The 20704-nt window shown below is 39.4% G+C and overlaps 1 protein-coding gene and 1 long non-coding RNA gene across 6 annotated transcripts in view; one reads left to right on the forward strand and one right to left on the reverse strand.

Annotated features, from left to right (window-relative positions):
* Positions 1-507, reverse strand: part of LOC101692738 (zinc finger protein 624) — a 45913-nt gene extending 45406 nt beyond the window's left edge. For 2 of the 3 annotated variants that reach the window (XM_045085399.1, XM_045085397.1), the window contains exon 1: positions 423-507. The gene's annotated coding sequence lies outside the window, so the exon portion shown is untranslated. The remainder of the gene's footprint in view (positions 1-422) is intronic. The other variant, XM_045085403.1, reaches the window with a different exon arrangement.
* LOC106004431 lies at positions 506-18720 on the forward strand. 3 transcript variants are annotated; one of them, XR_006608233.1, is made up of 4 exons: positions 506-861; positions 1700-1812; positions 5832-5932; positions 18680-18720. It is a non-coding gene; the product is annotated as an uncharacterized LOC106004431 (long non-coding RNA). The 3 variants fall into 3 exon arrangements; XR_006608232.1 differs by lacking the exon at positions 18680-18720 and having other exon boundaries at positions 4942-6309; XR_001177422.2 differs by lacking the exon at positions 18680-18720 and having other exon boundaries at positions 5832-6309.
* Positions 18721-20704: the final 1984 nt, after the last annotated feature.

Consider the following 20704-nt stretch of genomic DNA (forward strand, 5'->3'; position numbering starts at 1 on the left):
GGGCACAGAAGGACAGGAGTTCGTCCGCCTGTCAGGTCACCAGGTGTGAAACCGGTCCGTCCCCGCCGCTTCAGGAAGACTCCTTCCTCCCCGGTCGCCCCCTTCCCCAAGGAGCACATCTGGCGTCCCCTCCTCCCTCCGTCAAAGGCGCGGGACTGGGAAGAGAAGGCCAGCCCCGGTCGAACCACGCAAGCCGGGGCCCCGCGCCCGAGCCGAGGACACCGACGGCTCCCGAGCCAGGCCAGCCGGAGACCGAGCGGAAAGCCAGGCAGGAGGCCCAGCCCCAGTCGCCTCTCAGGTGGGCGTGTCGGCTCAGGGACAGGGACTCCGGAGGGACCGGCCACGCCCCGGACGCCGCCGGGAGCCAAGCGCCGAGGGAGGGGCAGCGGAGAACCGGGGCCGGCGCCGGGGGCAATGAGTACCTGGCTGCCGAACTGAGGACAACTGCGGGCACTCACAGAGCCGGATGAGACCGCTTCCATCAATGGCGCCGGCTTGGCGAGGCCGGCCACCAGGCAAGCCAGTGCGCCTGCGCAGTCGGGCTACCGAACTACAGCGCCCGGAATCCTCAGCGCGGAGCGTTTTTGGTTTTGGTTTTTTGTGGGGTTTTTTGGCCCCCCATTTTTCTTCTTTTTCTTCTTCTACTTTTTTTGTCTGGCTTAAGAGGAAATTGGATGTGTTTATCGACAGTTTGGGTGACTTAAAAAAATCTATTCAAATTGAACAAACTTGTATTGAGAGGCTATAACTATGTGTCAAGCATTAGCACGAAAGAGGCAAAAGATGACACCACCTCTTGTCAATTATAGAAGATACAGGCCTTTTGCAAATTAGCTGAAACTTCGGATGCCAGTAGAGTTGGTAAGTGCGTGTGTGCACTTTTGCTTGTCTTTCTTGTATGAAAAATTATAATGCTTTCATTATAATTTCTGGGGTTTTTATCTAGAACTTTCTCAGCTCATCCAAATTTAAAAATAATTTTTATATTAATTTATAGTAATATTTTTATCTTATTATTCATATCGGGTTTTATTACATTATTATATATGATAAAGCATGCATTTCTTTGCCTCAGTTCCACGGTTTAACGCCCAAAGGCCTTATTTTCCATAGTGAAACAGGCTCCATAAAGTCTCTAGGGCATCTTCCCTCAGTGAAACCATTTCCTCCCTAACCCAGTCCTACTATATGTGCCTTGGATTTTATGCTGCTGTGATTGTATATGGGGCCCACACAGGGTGAGCATATGGGGAGCATATGACATATGGGGATCTTCAGGGAAATAGCTCAGTGAAGCTGAACGCTGTAGAGCTGGGTTCTTCGGATCTCAAAAAGCCAGTGGATAACTTTGGAGAAAATATGACATGTGACACTTGAACTATGAAAGGAAAAATTTTAAGTGGGAAATCAAACTATTGGAGATAACAAGTATATCTGAAATGAAAAAAAAAAACAGAAGATTAAGAGCTAATTAGACACTGCAAAAAGAAAGAATCATGAATTCAAAGGCACAGAAATAGAAACTGTCCAAAATGAAACACAGGGAAGAAAAATAGAGCATCAGTGAGTTGTGGAACAACATGAAGTAGCCTGTGTGTAATTAGAATGGTAGAAGGAGGGGAGAGAGATAGGGTGTAGAAAAATACTTGAAGAAATGACTAAATACTGTCAAAATTTGATGAAAATTATAAATCCACAGATCCAAGAAGCTCAGTGAAATTCAGAGAAAACACATGAAGAAAATCACACCAAGGCACAGCATAATCAAATTGCTACAAACCAGTAATAAAGGAAAATCTTAGAAAAACAAAAGTAAGTATTTACTGGGTTCAAAGATAATTACTTTTCATCAAGGGGGGGAAAAAAGCAAAAAGCAAGCCAGAGGACAATGGAGTGCTTTTAAAGTACCGAAAGGGGGTCCACCTGGGTGGCTCAGTGGGTTAAACCTCCGCCTTCAGCTCAGGTCATGGTGTCAGGGTCCTGGGATCGAGCCCTGCATCGGGCTCTCTGCTCAGTGGAGAGCCTGCTTCCCCCTCTCTCTGCCTGCTTCCCTGCCTACTTGTGACCTCTCTCTGTGTCAAATAAATAAATAAAATATTTAAAAATAAATAAATAAATAAAGTACTGAAAGGGGGGGAAAACCTGTCAACCCAGAAATTTATACCCATCAAATTATTCTCATAAATGAAGGTAAACTGATAGTGAGATGAGATGGAATAGGAACACTTCTCTCTGTATCCATTAATTACAGCTAAAAACCCTTGATACTCTATATAAAACAAATTAAGAAAACTCTGAAAGTTGGACAGGAGGCAGACCAGCTAGGGATCTTACAACCTGGGGAAAGACACAGTGGTAGGTTTTCTACATTTTTGTTTTGCATCCTGTATCCTGAGCTGGGTGCTGGAGAAGCTGGCAATCCAATATTCCAGTGGGTGCCGATACCAAAAAAGAAAGAAAGAAAGAAAAAGAGAAAAAGCTCCAAGGAAAGCTTGTCGCTCTCCGGCTAATGGACCAAGAAAAGAGCAGCCTAGAGTGGCAAAAATCCTTTAAGAAAATAACCACTCTGCTTCAGCCAAACACCACAGAAAAAACTGTGGTCCTATTTCATCCCCAACAACAAAGATTGAAATGGGGTGCTCTTCTTTCCTTGCAGGGATAGTGTCAGAGCAGGCAGTATGGGCAGCTGCAACCTTCATTCCCACCCAGCTAGTAGTATTGAGCCTCCCTACACACAATGTCAGTGACAGTTACATGGAAGTGGTAAGAGATGCCTCTCTTCTCCTAGACAAGGTGTCATTAATGGTGATGGTTTAGTGAGGAGCCTGAAATTCTACCCCTGACCAGCAGGAACAAGAAATAACCCTCCTCAGAGCTGTTAATAGAAGCTGAGTTTCTTGGACTCGAATTCCCACCATAGTGGTGAACATCCTTCTCCCACCAGAGTGGTGTCAGGGGAGGCCTGCTAAAACACAGATTTAACCAAAATTTGGTCTCTAAATTTGACCTAAGACAAAATTCTTCATATGCAAGATGATAAGAAAATGCCAACTGCAGTCTAAGACAGATCATAATCAAATTCTTGAGAACTAAAGATGAAGAATCCTGGAAGCAACAAGAAATAAAGGACATTGTACAAGTAACAGAAAAACAATTCAAATGACAGTAGACTTCTCATCAGAAACCATGGGGGTCAGAAGGAGATGAAACAACATTTTTCAAGAAAGAAAGTAATTGTAAACCCAGAATCTGAATTTAGTCAGTGACAATGAAGCAAACATTCTTCCCATCGTGTTTCTACCCTTGTACTGCAATTTAAAGGTACATGGAAACAAGAAAATACATTGTTTGATATAACATGCTAAGATTCTTCCTGAAGATGAGCCAAAAACTATTTGATGACAACAGTCAATAATTTAAAGAAGAGAAACTATAAGAGAAGCTAGAAGTGAAAGAATAAGAAGCAGTGTGGGTTAAAAATAGATGATCTAGGAGAAAAGTAAAGTTCTCCAGCATGTAGTATATAGTTAAGCATGTGCCTTCTGGCTGCAATGGTGACAGATGGTCTTTATTTCAAGTTGTTCAGATGCTAAGATAGTTCATGAAAGAGGTTTGCCAAGCACAGAAGGGTCAGAAGCATTTTCCTCTCTTGGACCCTGGATGTCAGAGCTGGTTCAGAATATGCATAGCTGAGAAAACCTTGGGTGCTCACTGCAGACATGCTGAGCTGGTTTCCCAGATGAGCATTAGCTTTTCATGGTGGAATGTGTTAGGTAGTGGGGATGCCTTTTTTTCTGGATACTTGGGTGCCTAGGTGGCTCAGTGGGTTAAAGCCTCTGCCTTCGGCTCAGGTCGTGATCCCAGGGTCCTGGGATCGAGCTCTGCATCGGGCTCTCTGTTTAGCAGGGAGCCTGCTCCCTCCTCTCTCTCTCTCTGCCTGCCTCTCTGCCTACTTGTGGTCTCTGTCTGTCAAATAAATAAAATCTTTTTTTAAAAAAAGAAATGAAAATACATACTTCTTTTTGCCATAAAAATCAGTTACACTTGAAAATCAAAGTTTTCTCTCTCCCAGTTTCATAGGAATTGCAAATTTCTGCATTACCTCAAGATTCGGTATTCAAACAATAGCAAATTGCCAGATTTCATTTTTATAAATATTTCACCGCATATGTGATGGTGTCATCACAAGAATAGAATATTCTTTTTTTTTTTAAAGATTTTATTTATTTATTTGACAGGCAGAGATTACAAGTAGGCTGAGAGGCAGGCAGAGAGAGAGGAGGAAGCAGGCTCCCTGCTGAGCAGAGAGCCCGATGTGGGGCTCAATCCCAGGACCCTGGGATCATGACCTGAGCTAAAGGCAGAGGCTTTAACCCACTGAGCCACCCAGGCGCCCCAAGAATAGAATATTCTTAAGTAAGAATATTTCACATAATCAGATCTACAGAAAAGCAACTTGGTCATCATCTTCATGTTCTCCCAAAATGAAAGTTTTGACAACTTAAAATAGATGGTTCTATGATATCAGTATTTTTCAAAGGCACAGTTTAAAAGGTACTACACATTTAAGACTTTACAACTCTGGAAATTATTCCCAAATGTTACCAGCATTAAAAAAAAAAAAAAATCATAGCAATTGTTCTTTGCTTTTGTGTTCTAAAGGGCTTGGAAAAATTAACTTGGTAATCCTTAGCCATTGTTCTTTTCTAGAATTTTCCTTACATTTGTTAATGACGTACATGTGTATATACCATGTCCAAATTCTTTTATGCATATCCAAATCCTTGTTTCCAACTCTTTTGTATAGCACCAGGATTTCAGGAGTAAGAGAGTAGGAGAAATTTATTTTAAAAAGATCTTTCTTTAAAAAAAAAAATGGGGGGGGGTCTTTCTGTACTTTAAAATTAGAACTAAAAATTGTTTTTATATTTTTATTTGCAGAATTTCTTTCTTACTCAGCCTCCCTGTTGCTGTTGAACTTAAATGAACTGGACTCTTGAACATAATAAATATAGTATCTAAGAATTCCATATTTTCATGGACGGTTAGAATGAGATCATTTTAAGTTACATTAGTTTTGGGCCCAAAGCAAACTGCAGCTGCCTTTAGGCATAATGTAACCAAAAAAATCCTGTGTGTTGGCCATGGCTAGGATGTTCAGTTATTGACTTAATATGGATCTAAGAGCTTAAAGGAGGCAATACTGAGATGATTTTAAATGAATCTTTTTTTTTAAAGTGCACACATTATAAACATTTCATAAGTGAAATACAAGTTTTCATCTTGAATGTGTCTATATATTTCATACATTTATTCGCATGTATTGAGCTTTTTTGTTCTAGATGGAAGAGTAAGAAAACGCTTTAAACTTAGTGCTTTGTCTAGTCTATCTTCCTCAGGATGGACATTATTTTAACTTATTTATTTTTGCTTGAAAGTTATCTGAGATGTCACTGTTTTTTTTGTTTTGTTTTGTTTTTTGTTTTTTGGGGTTTATTTGAGAAAGAGAGAACATGAGTGGGGGAAGGGCAGAGGGAGAAGGAAGAAGAAACACCTGAATGCGGAGCCACTGGACAATCCCAAGACCCTGAAATCATGACCTGAGCCTAAGGCAGACACATAACCAACTGAGCCACCCAGGCACCCCTTACTTATTCAAAAGATGTCTCAAGATAATAGATTCTTGGGGGTAAAAAAACCTTCTGAAGTGTGATGTTAAAATGAAAATATTGGAGAAAGCCCCAAGATAACAATCAGATGTACATTTTAAAAGTACATGGCCAAGAATGAATTAGATGGCTCCTAATTCTTTTTTCCCCCTCTCTATTAAGGGCATAAACTGGAGAATACAAAAAGACTTTTAAAGATCCCTTGTATGTATTTGATATGCATTCTCTGCAGATGAAGTCTGACCACTGAAGAAATCCAAAGGGTAAGAAATGAGGTGTCTAATGGCTGATATGTATGAGAGGAGTGGTTGCACGAGTGCCTTGCATTTGCAGAGTTCCTTAAGGCAAAGTGTCCATACCATGAACATGCGAGAGATGGCAATGGGGTCATCTCTGAGATGAGAGGTAGAGTACATGGGCTTTTAGCAGAAGCAGCTGAAGTTACTACCAGCTTCCTAAGAACTGAGGAAGGTATAATTGCTTAGTGCTCAGATGCATGAGCACATACTAGAATTCCAGAAACATGAGAAGATTCCAGAAAGATGGGAAGATTGCTTAAGAACCCGTGGAGGGGCCCCTGGGTGGCTCAGTCATTAAGCATCTGGCTTCTGCTCAGGTCTTGTCCTGGGAACAAGTCTGTGTCCAGGCTCTGTGCTGAGCAGGGAGTCTGCTTCTCCGTCTCCCACTCTCTGCTTGTGTTCCCTCTCTTGTTGCTCTGTCTCTATTAAAACACACACACACACACACACACACACACACACACAAAACAAACCCATGGAAGTGTTGAGTCACTTTTACACCTCTACAAAGTCCGAAAAGTACAAGACCAGGCTACAACAGCACCAGCCAAGGACTTTTCTTAATTATATGGAACCAGCCATTTTCATTTCTAAGTTGTGACTACATTTTACAAATACAATCACAAAATCTCTTTTTCCCAAAATGTTATGGGGCTCCTTTTCCCCAAATTGTGATGGACAGGATTCAAGATGACTCTATTGCCATCCCTCTCACATGTGACCCTCATTTGGTTCATATTCATGTGATGCAGACTTTGCCTGAATTTTCAGCCAAATGAAAAACCAGCCATTTATGAAATTTCAACTGAAAGTGACACATAAAAATAAAGTTGCTCCCTCCTCCTTCTCTTGATTTCTGTTTAACACCCTGGTTACACTTCACACCACAAAGGGGAAATATATCTATGATGTAATGTTATGGAAACATCTGCATAGTGAGATTTTTTTTTAAGTTCATTTACTCTTTTTTAGTAACCATTACACCCAATGTGGGGCTCAAACTCTTGACCCCAAGATCAAGAGTCACATGCTCGGGGCGCCTGGGTGGCTCAGTGGGTTAAGCCGCTGCCTTCGGCTCAGGTCATGATCTCAGGGTCCTGGGATCGAGTCCCGCATCGGGCTCTCTGCTCAGCAGGGAGCCTGCTTCCCTCTCTCTCTCTCTCTCTCTCTGCCTGCCTCTCCATCTACTTGTGATTTCTCTCTGTCAAATAAATAAATAAAATATTTTAAAAAAAAAAAAAGAGTCACATGCTCTTCTGAAAGAGCCAGGAACCCCCTCATCTGTGTAATAAGATAAAAACTACAAAATAGGTACATAAAAATAAAGCCTAGAATAAACATGTGATACTACTTATTTCTGGGTGGCAAGATTTAGGTTGTTAACATTTTTCTCTGTTTTTACCCTTATTACAATGTTATTTTTACAATACAACATATGGCTATTTTATTTTTAGGAAAGACTTGAGGGGTGCCTGGGTGGCTCAGTTGTTAGGAGTCTTCCTTCAGCTCAGGTCATGATTCCAGGGTCCTGGCATCAAGCCCCACATGTGGCTCCCTCCTTGGAGTGGGGGCTGGTTCTCCCTCTCCCACTCCCCCTGCTTGTGCTCCCTCCCTTGCTGTCTCTGTCAAATAAATAAATAAAATCTTTTTAAAAAAAGACTTGAAATAAATAAGCAAAATTTATGAAATGATTATTAGGATTGTTGGGTTATAGGGAATGTTTTCTTTTTTCTATACTTCCTTAGTATCTAGCAATATAATTACATAGGTTTTATAAGATAAAAATAATTTTTAAAATTTTGCATATCTTTCTGTGCTAGATTATACATGTTACTGATTTTCTACCAAAGTTTTTATTTTACTAATTAACATAATTCTTTCAGAGACTGATGAACTAGGGACTTTTGTTTTCTCAATTTTGAAGTTGAATACTTACTTCCACAATTCACTCTCCTCCGTTTGTTGTGCTATACAATTGATTTCCAAGATGGTTTCCAAGGTATTCAGTGAAAACTGAAAGAATGATATTTGGAAAAAAAATCCATGTCAATTATGGTTCATTTATTAACTCTAAATTTTCTAGTAAGCCACAAAACTCGATATATAATTAATTTCCCATGTTTGTTATAGTTGTAAGTTTTCACTCTCCAGAATTTTTTTGATGAATATGAGTTGTAAATAATTGCTGAAGATTTTCCGTCCTGTATTCATTAAACATATAAAATGTATTTCAGCATGCATTCTGACATTATATGGCCTCTTGTATTCCTTATAGCCATACTGTTTGCTATGTTCTCTGATGTACGCTAAGGCACGAGCTACATCTGAAAGCTTGTCCACATTCACTTATGAAGTTTTTCTCTATTATGTACTTTGTAATGTACAGTAAAGTCAGAATTACTCCTGATGGTGTTCCCACATTCCTTCCATGCATAGGGCTTCTCCCTGATATGAGCTCTCCAAAGAAGGATGAGTCGTGATACACTGGTAAAACATTCCGGATATTTCTTCTCTCTAGTATGTGTTCTCAGATGCACAGCAAGGTTAAGAACCTTTATTGAAGGCCTTTCTAAAGTCATCACATTTATGGGGTTTCTCCCCAGTTTGAATTCTCTGATGTTCTACACCATGTATCATCTGGCTGAATGCACTTTCCATAGTCATTACCCGTCAGTGGTTTCTCTCCTGTATGTACTCTTTTTTTATTTTTTAAGATTTTATTTATTTATTTATTTGTTTGTTTGTTTGATAGAGATCACAAGGAGGCAGAGAGGCAGGCAGAGAGAGAGAGGAAGGGAAGCAGGCTCCCTGCTGAGCAGAGAGCCCAATGCAGGGCTTGATCCCAGGACCCGGAGATCATGACCTAGCTGAGAGAAGAAGCTTAACCCACTGAGCCACCCAGGAGCCCCTCCTGTATGTATTCTTTGATGGGCATTGAGGCCTGCATTACTGGGTGAAGACCTTTTCACATTGATTACATTTGAAAGGTTTCTTTTATTTTTTTTTAAGATTTTATTTATTCATTTGACAGAGAGAGAGATCACAAGTAGGCAGAGAGGCAGGCAGAGAGAGGGGGAAGCAGGCGCCCTGCTGAGCAGACAGCCCGGTGCGGCGCTTGATCCCAGGACCCGGAGATCATGACCTGAGCAGAAGGCAGAGGCTTTAACCCACTGAGCCACCCAGGTGCCCCACATTTGAAAGGTTTCTCACCAGTAGGAAAGAATTTATGCAGACTGAGCTGTGACATGGTAGCAAAAATTTCCTACATTCATTAATGTTTTTTCTTCATCGTGGGTCTTTTGATGTACAATTACTCCTCAAAGATTTCCCACACTAGGTACATTGAGATGGTTTGAATCCAATGCGAATTTTCTCACGTTCTGTGAGACTTACCATTTGAGTGAATACTTCCTCACATTCAGCACATTGGTACGGTTTCTCAACAGTACGGATTCTGTGGTGAACAATTAGGTGTGATTTTAGCCTGAATAGTTCCTTGCATTCATTACTCCCATAAGGTTTTTCGCTTGTATGAATTCACTGATGAACAGGAAGAGATGAGGAACACGAGGAGGCCTTTCCATATTCACTGCACGTGTACAGTTTGTCTCTCATGAATTCTTTTTTTTTAATATTTTATTTGTTTATTTGACAGCTAGAGAGAGAGCACAAGTACGCAGAGTGGCAGGGAGATAGGGAGAGAGAGAAGCAGGCTCTCTGCTGAGAGCCTGATGCAGGGCTTGATCCCAGGACCCTGGAATCATGACCCGAGCCGAAGGCAGCCGCTTAACCAACTGAGCCACCCGGGCGCCCCTCTCATGAATTCTTTGATGTACAGTAAGGCTTGATTTATTTCTGAAGTTTCTCCCACATTCATTACATATATACATGTAAAGCCACGTATATGGCCACGTAATTCTCTGATGTGCCCTGAGGTTTTGTATACAACTAGATGATTTTCCACATTCACTACATTCATAGGGTTTCTCTCCAGTGTGGATTCTCTGATGGATGGCAAAATCTGGGAAACTCCTGAATACCTTCCCACATTCATTGCATTTACGTGGCCTTTCTTCAGAATGGATCCTCATGTACAGTAAGGTATAAGTTATTGCTGAAAGCTTTCCCACAATTGCCACATCTGTAGGGCTTCTTTACAGTGTGATTTTCTTGATGTCTGGTGAGTTTTGATGTTGGAGGCTTTACTGGAGGCTTTACCCCATTCATGACATACATAAAGTTTCTTCCAGTATGAATTCTCAGTAGTTGGGTAAAGGGTGCACATTTCCCAAAGGCTTTTCCACAGACAGTGTGCTCATAAGGTTTGACTTCAGCATAAATTTGCTGATAAGCGATTAAAGTTGAAGAAACAGGGGCATCTGGGTGGCTCAGTCAGTTAAGTGTCTGCCTTTGGCTCAGGTCATAGTCTCAGGGTCCTGGGATCGAGCCCTACATTGGGCTCTCTGCTCAGCGGGGAGCCTGCTCCCCACCCCTGCCTGCTTCTCTGCCTATGTGTGATCTCTCTCTCTCTCTCTGTCAAATAAATAAATGAAATCCTTTAAAAGTTGAAGAAACAATGAAGGCTTTCCCACATTGATTACATTTATAGGGTTTTCTTCACTGTGAATTTTCTGTTGATTTTCTTCTGTTGATATGAAGGTCTGCAGGTTGACTCAAAACTTTCCCACATTTATCACATTTAGATTCATACAGTTTCTCTCTAGTATGAATTCTGTGGCATTGAATAAGGGATGACCTAAAACTAAAAGCTTTTCCACATGTATTACATTTATAAGATTTCTCTTTACCATTACTTATCTCTTCTATTTTAAGTCGGGAGGCCTGGCTCACATCTCTGTTGCCTTTAGTAGTTTTGAAAATTGTCTTACCCAGGTTAGTTCCTGATGGAATAATTAGCTCAGAGTTTTCTTGACAACTTTGTCCATATAGATCACTTAGGTATCACTATCTTCTATAAGAATTCTCTGTTCTTTAAAGTTTGGTTTTTTTTTTTTTAATTTATTTATTTGACAGACAGGGATCACAAGTAGTCAGAGAAGCAGGCAGAGAGAGAGAGGAGGAAGCAGGCTCTTGGCTGAGCAGAGAACCCGAAGTGGGGCTTGATCCCAGGCCCCTGGGATCATGACCTAAGCTGAAAGCAGAGGCTTTAACCCACTGAGCCACCCTGGTGCCCCCAGAATTCTCTGTTCTTTAAAGAGAATAGACTTCAACAAGAAGTAACTTTCTCGGGGACAGTTTTTTCATGGGTAATTGTTTTCCATTCAAAATTTCCTAACTATTCTGTCACAATAACCTGTTATATCTTTTCCAGGATTCTCTTAAACTAGGGTCCTGTGGGTCATTATTAATGAATCATTCTATTATGGTCCCCTGGCAAGTTTCTTCAGAAGTATCTAGGATCAGGTTGCTTAGTTTCAAGTTTGATCTTGTAGTCTGAAAGAGATGGAAAAAGCAGAAAATTATTTCCAATGCAAAGGGAAAGTTAACTGCTCTAGTGTAAAAGTGATAGTGAAAGTGAAAAGGATCAACTTTCTACTACTAAATTATTACTAAAATGAATTCCAATCATTTGTTAAAGCATGCAAACATCACAGTGAATTTTCATTGTATTAGCTTTTCATCCCATGACCATCTACACATGGAATATTATATAGCCACTAAGTATTTTTATTTTTTTAAAAGATTTTATTTATTTATTTGATATACAGAGATTACAAGTAGGCAGAGAGACAGGCAGAGAGAGAGAGAGAGAGAGGAGGAAGCAGGCTCCCCGCTGAGCAGAGAGCCTGATGTGGGGATCGATCTCAGGACCCTGATCATGAGCCGAAGGCAGAGGCCCAACCCACTGAGCCACCCAGACGCCCCAGCCACAAAGTATTTTTTAAAAGACAAAGTAGGGTGCCTGGGTGGCTCAGTTGGTTAAGCATCTGCCTTTGGTGCAGGACATGATCCCAAGATCCTGGGACTGAGTCCTGCATCAGGCTCCCTGCCACTCCCCCTGCTTGTGTGCTCACTCTCTGGCATATAAATGAATATAACCTTTTAAAAAAAGACAGAAGTATTGTACTAGATACTTTAAGGTTTTAAAAATAAGATAAAAGCAACATATGAAGGTATATAAAATATAATTCCATTTCTGTAAAAACAATGACCAATGTCCCCAAATGTGAATATTCAAGTACATATATATGTGCATTTAAGTACAGAGAAAAATATGTCAAAATACATATGTTTGTTAACATGGGTCACCAGAGGTGGGGAGAGGGGAATAATGGAGGGAGGGCCTATCAAAAGAGAAAAAGAAAATGAAAGACTCTACTAAATATAAATAGTAAATGATTCATGCATTTATTTAAAATTAAGTATATTTATGGAAATAAGGGTTTAAAAAATTAAATTTATTTTCAGCAAATGCAACTTATTTTCCAATATAGCTATTTAAGTGATATTTTGACAACATATTTTACATTTTAGCATCTTTTATTACCTTTAGCATAAAATCCCCTGCTTTACTCATATTTGATACAACTTATATACCAAGATTACAACTACAGTAAAAAGTATTTATAACTATAATATAGATTTAGGATACAAGAGAAGGGTAATGATATTTTTAAATTGCCCAACTTAGAAAATTAAAAAAATTAATGCATGGAAGTTTATAGAGATAACTAGAGTCCATAAAAGTCATCATATATTAACCAATACATTTTCTCAGTAATTTGCTTTATGACAATTCCCATAAAGTTGAAAGAGACAAAAATTCATGATCATAGTGCCAATTAAGTAGAACATATATAAATGCTTGGAAACAAATAGGAAATTTTAAAAAGCAAAAATTCTTCAAAATGCAAAGAAAAACTATAGAAATTCTCCACCGTGCATATAAAGTGAGAGTTCTTAAAATACAATGACTGAAAGTATTCATTTACAGCATTCTTTTTTTATTTTTTTCAAGAGCTATTCATCTACAAGCTGTGGTAAGATTTATTTACTTCTAAATAAAAAGATTTATTTTCTTCTACTGCCAAAGAGGAAATCTTGGAAACAGAAACTATGTGTCATGGAGTTTATTATCCATGCTGACTACTTGGCAAAGGGCTCATATAATAAATATAAGAAGAATGAATTATTTAAAGCCCTCTTTCTAATATATTCCCACATGTAGATATGCTCAGGGAAAGAGGCAGATTCTCAAAGGAGAGTGGTATCAGAGATTAATTAAACAACATATTTTTCACACAAGACTGGAATAAAAAAGTGTTTGCAGTGAAAAAGATTTTTAAACGTGTTTCTTTAAGGGATGCCTTGGTGGCTCAGTTGGTTAAGCGTCTGTCTTTGGCTCAAGTCACGGTCCCAGGATCCTGGAATAGAGCCCCACATTGGGCTCCCTGCTCAGTGGGGAGCCTATTTCTCCCTCTGCCTGCTGCTCCCCCTGCTTGTGCTCTCTTTCTGATAAATAAAATCTTTAAAAATAAAATAAAATTGAAAAAATATTTCTTTAGAATATTCTGAGATTAGAAACTGAGCAAATGCAAATCTGTGGAGACCCCAGTTCACTATAAACTGAACAACAGTGCACCAATACCCAGCTTAAAAAAAAAGAAACAATAAAATTAAATTAAATTAAATTAATCATTACCAATACATTTGAATCCACCTGTGTGGCCTTCCTGGATTTTATCCTTGTGGGGGTAATAACCTATCCTAAATGTTGGGTTAAACATTTCCTTGCTTTTCTTTATAGTTTGACTAAATGTATATGTATCTCTAAACAATACACTGATTAGCTTTGTTTCTGTTACAGAAACCAATTGTATCTATCAAATTTAAGTGACCATCAACTTAATACACACTACTATATGCATAAGATGTTATATATAAGCCTAATGGTAACCATAAATTAAAAATCAATATAGATACACAAAAACTAGAGAGAAAGTAATCCAAGTATATCGCCAATGAAAGCCAGAAAACTGTGGGAGAAGAGAGCAAGAGAATAACCATAAAAACAATCATGACAAGTAACAAAATGTACATACCTATAAATGAACTGGATGCTCCAGTCAAAAGACAGAGGGTGATGGAGGGGATTAAAAAAAAAGAAGACCCATCTATATGCTGCCTACAAGACAGTCAGTCATTCCAGAATTAACGACACATGCAGATTGATAGGGAAGGGATGGTAAAGCATTTATCATGCAAATGGATGTGAAAAGAAAGCCAGGATAGCAATATTTATATCAGACAAAACAGACTTTATGACAAAGACCATAATAAGAGATGAAGAAGGATACTTCATAATCATAAAAGGAAGAAACCCAAAAAGAATGTAAAACAATTGGGATGCCCAGGTGGCTCCGTCAGTTAGGTGGCCGCCTTTGGCTCAGATCATGATGGCAGGTTCCCGGGATTGAGTCCTACATTGGGCTTCTGGCTCAGTGGGGAGCCTGTTCTATCTGAATGTTCTATCTGCATGAATTCCATCTCTTGCTATCTCTATCAAAGAAAAATTTAATAAATTTTTTTAAATAGCAAAAACATTTATATGAAGAAATCTACATTTTTTTAAAGGACAATAAAAACTTGAGCTCTCTCCTTTTCTCTGCTTTTGTGATGTATATGGTTGACTGCTCCTTGCCTTGTGTTCTCAAAAGACTTTCAGGAGGGCACCTGGGTGGCTCAGTTGTTAAGCGTCTGCCTTTGGTCTGGGTCTTGCCCTGGGATGGAGCCCTGCACCGAGCCCCACATCGGGTTCTCTGCTCAACGGGAAGCCTGTTCTCCCTCTCCCACTCCTCCTGCTTGTGTTCCCTCTCTCGCTGTCTCTGTCAAATAAATAAATAAAATCTTAAAAAAAAAAAAAGGACTTTCAGGATCAAGGGCTTCCTGGTCATGAAACAAAAGGAGAATTGTCCCATTCCACAGTGGATTCAGACGAAAACTGGTAGTAAAATCAAGTACAACTCCAAAAGGAGGCACTGAAAGGGAACAAGGTGGGTCTATAAGGGTGGCACATAAGACCACACACATATTTATGCCGCTCGAAGGTCACATGCTTCTATCTTGTCACTCTATAAACATCCCTACTATATAAACAACAGACTTGTTTCATAGAAGTGATTTTTTTCTGTTACTATGCTTCTGCACCAGTAGGTTGGTTCAGTAATAAATATGTGAGACCTTTTGAGTGAAAAAAAAAAAGGCATTAAAAACTTGAAAAATGGGAACCTATATCATTTTTCCTAGGTTGGCAGACTTAATGTCTATCAATTGCCTCCAAAATAATCTATAAATCCAATACAATTCCAATTATAATGGAATATTTGCTACATGGCATATTTGCTAAAACTTGGTAAATTGATTACAAAATTCTGATAGTCAATGTACTAGAGTAGTCAAGAAACTTTCCTTCCTTCTTTTTTTTTTTTAAAGATTTTATTTACTTATTTCACACAGGGTGGGGAAAGCAAGCACAAGCAGGGGGTGCGGCAGACAGAGGGAGAGGGAGAAGCAGATTCCCCGTTGACCAGGGAGCCCCATGTAGGGCTTGATCCCACGACCCTCGGATCATGACCTGAGCAGAAGGCAGCTGCTTAACTAACTGAGCCACCCTGGTGCCCCAAGAAACTTTCAGAAAAGGAAAATATTGGAAATATTTTCTACCAGATATCTGCTAGTGCTTTATATCTCTATAAATCAGGACTATGTGATGATCCTCGTGCACAAATGTATAAATACATCAGTCAAACAGATTAAGGAATAAGGAAACACTACCTGGTACATAGATCAAGTTGGTTTATAATAAAGGCAGCATTTCAGACAACTGAGGAAAACATGACTCGTTCAGAAAATATTGCATCGGCTACTCATTTGGCAAGATAGATTTTTACTTCATTGATCTCTAAAAATAAATTCCATAATGTGATACATTTTCTCATTAGTACATGCCTGGCAAAAATGTTGAAGCTTGACAGCACCTAACATTGATATTTACACGTACTGGAAATTGATATTCTCATTCTTATTTACAAATGATGAGAATCTTTCAAAAGGCATTTTTGACGCCTCTATCAAAATCTTTAAGGTGGAAATCTTATGATCTGTAACACATTAATACAAGTCTGTAAATGATTTGTGCAAGAATTCTTGCTGTAGCATGGAGTGTAAAAGCAAGGAAGTCAGCCACCAAAAGGGGAATATATGAAGAAATTATGGAACAACCATATGATGCCATATACAATCACTTAAAAGAAGAAGGTGCTTCTAGAACATTCGAACGTACACGCACTCAAACAAGTGGGACAAAATCCCAACGGTCACATCCCAAACTTGCTAACACTTATTTCTGTGGGGTGGACTGAAGGGATGATAAAAGGTTTCACTCTTTATTTTACAAACTTCTTGGTTATTTAATGAAAACCAAAATAGTTGTTTAGAAATGGCAGAAGGAAAAAAAAAAAAAAGAAATGGCAGAAGGTACATCCTACCTCACACAAAACTGATAAATGTAGAGCAGCCATACTTCCTATGGAATTCTCCTCTAAATGATGGGGCTCTGGGAAGACTTTACCTGAAGATGAGATAAAAGACATGAAAATCAAGTCTATCTTGAAAGTCCCAGACACTTCGGACTCGAAATCCTGACATACCAATTCATAGGAGTGTGATGTCCTCACCCAATAGCACCCATCAGAACCCTTACAGTGTCCCACCTCAGAAGGGTCACAAGAGTTGCTACATTTCCTCACAGATCCCAGAGAGGGGCATCCGTGGTCCTTGCTGCCAGGGGTCTTAACACTCTCACTATTTTCCTAGAGGCCAGCAATAACCACAAAGCAGATTAGCTCCGGATATCAGAACACACATACAAGAAAGAGAAGGAAATGTTTGTTGAGTGCCTTCCTTGTTCCATGGAACTCTACTAAGATTTACCTGTATCACTACATCTAATGTTTATTTCATCCCCATACAAAAGCTATAATTTTGCACATTTCCTTTTTTTTAATTTTTTTAAAAAAGATTTTATTTATTTATTTGACAGAGAGAGATCACAAGTAGGCAGAGAGGCAGGCAGAGAGAGAGGGGAAGCAGGCTCCCTGCTGAGCAGAAAGCCTGATTCGGGGCTTGATCCCACGACCCTGGGATCATGACCTGAGCGAAAGGCAGCAGCTTAACCCACTGAGCCACCCAGGTGCCCCCATTTTCTTTCTTAAAAAAAAGATTTTATTTATTTATTTGGGAGAGAGCTCATGAGCAGAGGGAGAGGCAGAGGGAAAGGGAGAAACAGACTGAGCTGAGAGAAGTTGATTCCAATCATATGGATGACTACTTCAGTAGAGGAAGTTACTGAAGAAGTGGTAGAATTAGTAAGAGACCTAGAATTAGAAGTGGAACCCAAACATGGGACCGAATTATTGCAATCTCATGATAAAACTTTTATTTTATTTTATTTTATTTTATTTTATTTTAGGGAGAGCCAGAGAGAGAACGGTGGGGGGCAGGGGCACTGCAGAGGGAGAAGGAGGGAAAGAGAATCTTTTTTTTTTTTTTTAACATTCCAAGTATCTTTATTTTATTTTATATAATTTTTTATTTTTTATAAACATATATTTTTATCCCCAGGGGTACAGGTCTGTGAATCACCAGGTTTACACACTTCACAGCACTCACCAAAGCACATACCCTCCCCAATGTCCATAATCCCACCCCCTTCTCCCAAACCCCCTCCCCCCAGAAACCCTCAGTTTGTTTTGTGAGATTAAGAGTCACTTATGGTTTCTCTCCCTCCCAATCCCATCTTGTTTCATTGATTCTTCTCCTACCCACTTAAGCCCCCATGTTGCATCACCACTTCCTCATATCAGGGAGATCATATGATAGTTGTCTTTCTCCGCTTGACGTATTTCGCTAAGCATGATACACTCTAGTTCCATCCATGTTGTCACAAATGGCAAGATTTCATTTCTTTTGATGGCTGCATAGTATTCCATTGTGTATATATACCACATCTTCTGATCCATTCACCTGTTGATGGACATCTAGGTTCTTTCCATAGTTTGGCTATTGTGGACATTGCTGCTATAAACATTCGGGTGCACGTGCCCCTTTGGATCACTACGTTTGTATCTTTAGGGTAAATACCCAATAGTGCAATTGCTGGGTCATAGGGCAGTTCTATTTTCAACATTTTGAGGAACCTCCATGCTGTTTTCCAGAGTGGTTGCACCAGCTTGCATTCCCACCAACAGTGTAGGAGGGTTCCCCTTTCTCCGCATCCTCGCCAGCATCTGTCATTTCCTGACTTGTTGATTTTAGCCATTCTGACTGGTGTGAGGTGATATCGCATTGTGGTTTTGATTTGTATTTCCCTGATGCCGAGTGATACGGAGCACTTTTTCATGTGTCTGTTGGCCATCTGGATGTCTTCTTTGCAGAACTGTCTGTTCATGTCCTCTGCCCATTTCTTGATTGGATTATTTGTTCTTTGGGTGTTGAGTTTGCTAAGTTCTTTATAGATTTTGGACACTAGTCCTTTATCTGATATGTCATTTGCAAATATCTTCTCCCATTCTGTCTGTTGTCTTTTGATTTGTTAACTGTTTCCTTTACTGTGCAAAAGCTTTTGATCTTGATGAAATCCCAATAGTTCATTTTTGCCCTTGCTTCCCTTGCCTTTGGCGATGTTCCTAGGAAGATGTTGCTGCGGCTGAGGTCGAAGAGGTTGCTGCCTGTGTTCTCCTCAAGGATTTTGATGGATTCCTTTTGCACATTGAGGTCCTTCATCCATTTTGAGTCTATTTTTGTGTGTGGTGTAAGGAAATGGTCCAGTTTCATTTTTCTGCATGTGGCTGTCCAATTTTCCCAGCACCATTTATTGAAGAGGCTGTCTTTTTTCCATTGGACATTCTGGGAAAGAGAATCTTAAGCAGGCTCCACACCCAACGTGGAGGCTGATTTGGGGCTCGATCTCATGACCCTGAGATTATGATAAAACTTTAACAGATGAGAAGTTGCTTCCTATGGATAAACAAAAAGCTGTTCCTTGAGATGAAATCTATCCTGATAAAGATGCTCTGAAGAGTGTTGAAATGACACCAAAGGATTTAGATTACATGAATTTAGTTGATAAAGCAGAGGCAGGGTTTGAGAAGACTGACTCCAATTCTAATAGAAGTTCTGCTGTGGGCAAAATGCTATCAGTCGGTACCACATGTCACAAAGAAATTGTGAAAGGAAGAGTCAACCCATGTGTTTACCTTCACTGTTGTCTTATTTTGGGAAATTGCCTCAGCCATCCCAAACTTCAGCAACCACCACCCTGACTGGTCAGCAGCCATCAGCACTGAACCAAGACCCTCCGCCTGCAAAAAGATTAGGACTTGCTGAAAGCTCAGATGATGGTTATGTGCATTGCTTTTTTAGATATGATGCACACTTAATGGACTACAGTATAGTCAATATAATTTTATATGTACTCATAACACTCATTTCTGATTTTTTAAATAATTTTATGATTTTAATTATATAATTAAATTTTATGATTTGTAATTTTAATAATTATAATTATAATTTTATAATTTTTTTATAATTTTATATGTACTCATAACACTCATTTCTGATTTTTTTTCTCACTGCTATGATTTATCAGTAGGTTCCGGTTATAAAACTATTTTTGGAATATTCTAAAAATATATACTATACTGACAACAGTGGTTCCTCTGAGGAGATGGAGGAAATGATCTTAAGGTGGTAATCAAAGGAGTCTTTAGATTTACCTGTGATGCTTGGGGTTTTGTTTTTAGTTGAAAATTGATTTATGTTTTATTTGTATCTTGTATAAAATTTAAGGATTAAAGAAAAATGGGCAAAAAAGTAGGCATTTTCACAACATGAAATGCAATGCCCAATAAACATGAAAAGATAGTCTCAGCAATCATTAGTGAAATAGAAATGAATCAATTTAATCAATTCATTCAATTAAAAAAAGTGATACAGTAAAAAGTTCTGACAATACCAAATGTGGCAGAATGTGGGGAAACACTGCCAGTAAATACAGGCAGTAATAAAAAATAAATAAATAAATAAATAACATTAAATAGTATAACCACTGTAAGGACAAGTTGGTGATAAATATTTATGTAATCAGAAGATTAAAATCTTTTGATCTGTAATTCCATGTCTTGATTGTGGCAATGCCTGGAAGGGTGATTTGGGCAATTTCCTTCCGCTTCAGGGCTTTGGGTAACCTCTTTTAAACAGGGAAAACCATCCTATTTTCCTTTCTCCCTCTAATAGGAAGTGTCCTCTGCCAGTCACCTGCTAAATGACCAGCTACTTCCCGCCCCTTAGGTCAGAACATTTTCCTGGGGTATTTTAGGGTGTTGTTAATTTAAATCTTCAACCTCTCAAAGCAGGATGGCCAAGATTAGGTGATGTATAAGCAGCTTGGGTATTTTATCAGAAAGAAATTTCCTATGCCGTGATTCCTAAACCTGACTTGCTCTGTAAAATACATGAGATCATCCCTTGTGTGATCTTCAGGGCCCCAGCCCAATCTAGCAACCCTTGATTCGTGCAATCATAATATGCCAAGGAAGAGGGATTTAAAGGGGATTATCTGGGCGCCTGGGTGGCTCAGTGGGTTAGGCCTCTGCCTTCAGCTGGGGTCATCATCTCAGGGTTCTAGGATAGAGGCCCGCATTGGGCTTGGCAGGG

This window comes from Mustela putorius, unplaced genomic scaffold (assembly GCF_011764305.1).
Source record: "Mustela putorius furo isolate JIRA1106 unplaced genomic scaffold, ASM1176430v1.1 tig00000867_pilon_pilon_pilon, whole genome shotgun sequence".
Classification (NCBI taxonomy): Eukaryota; Metazoa; Chordata; class Mammalia; order Carnivora; family Mustelidae; genus Mustela; species Mustela putorius.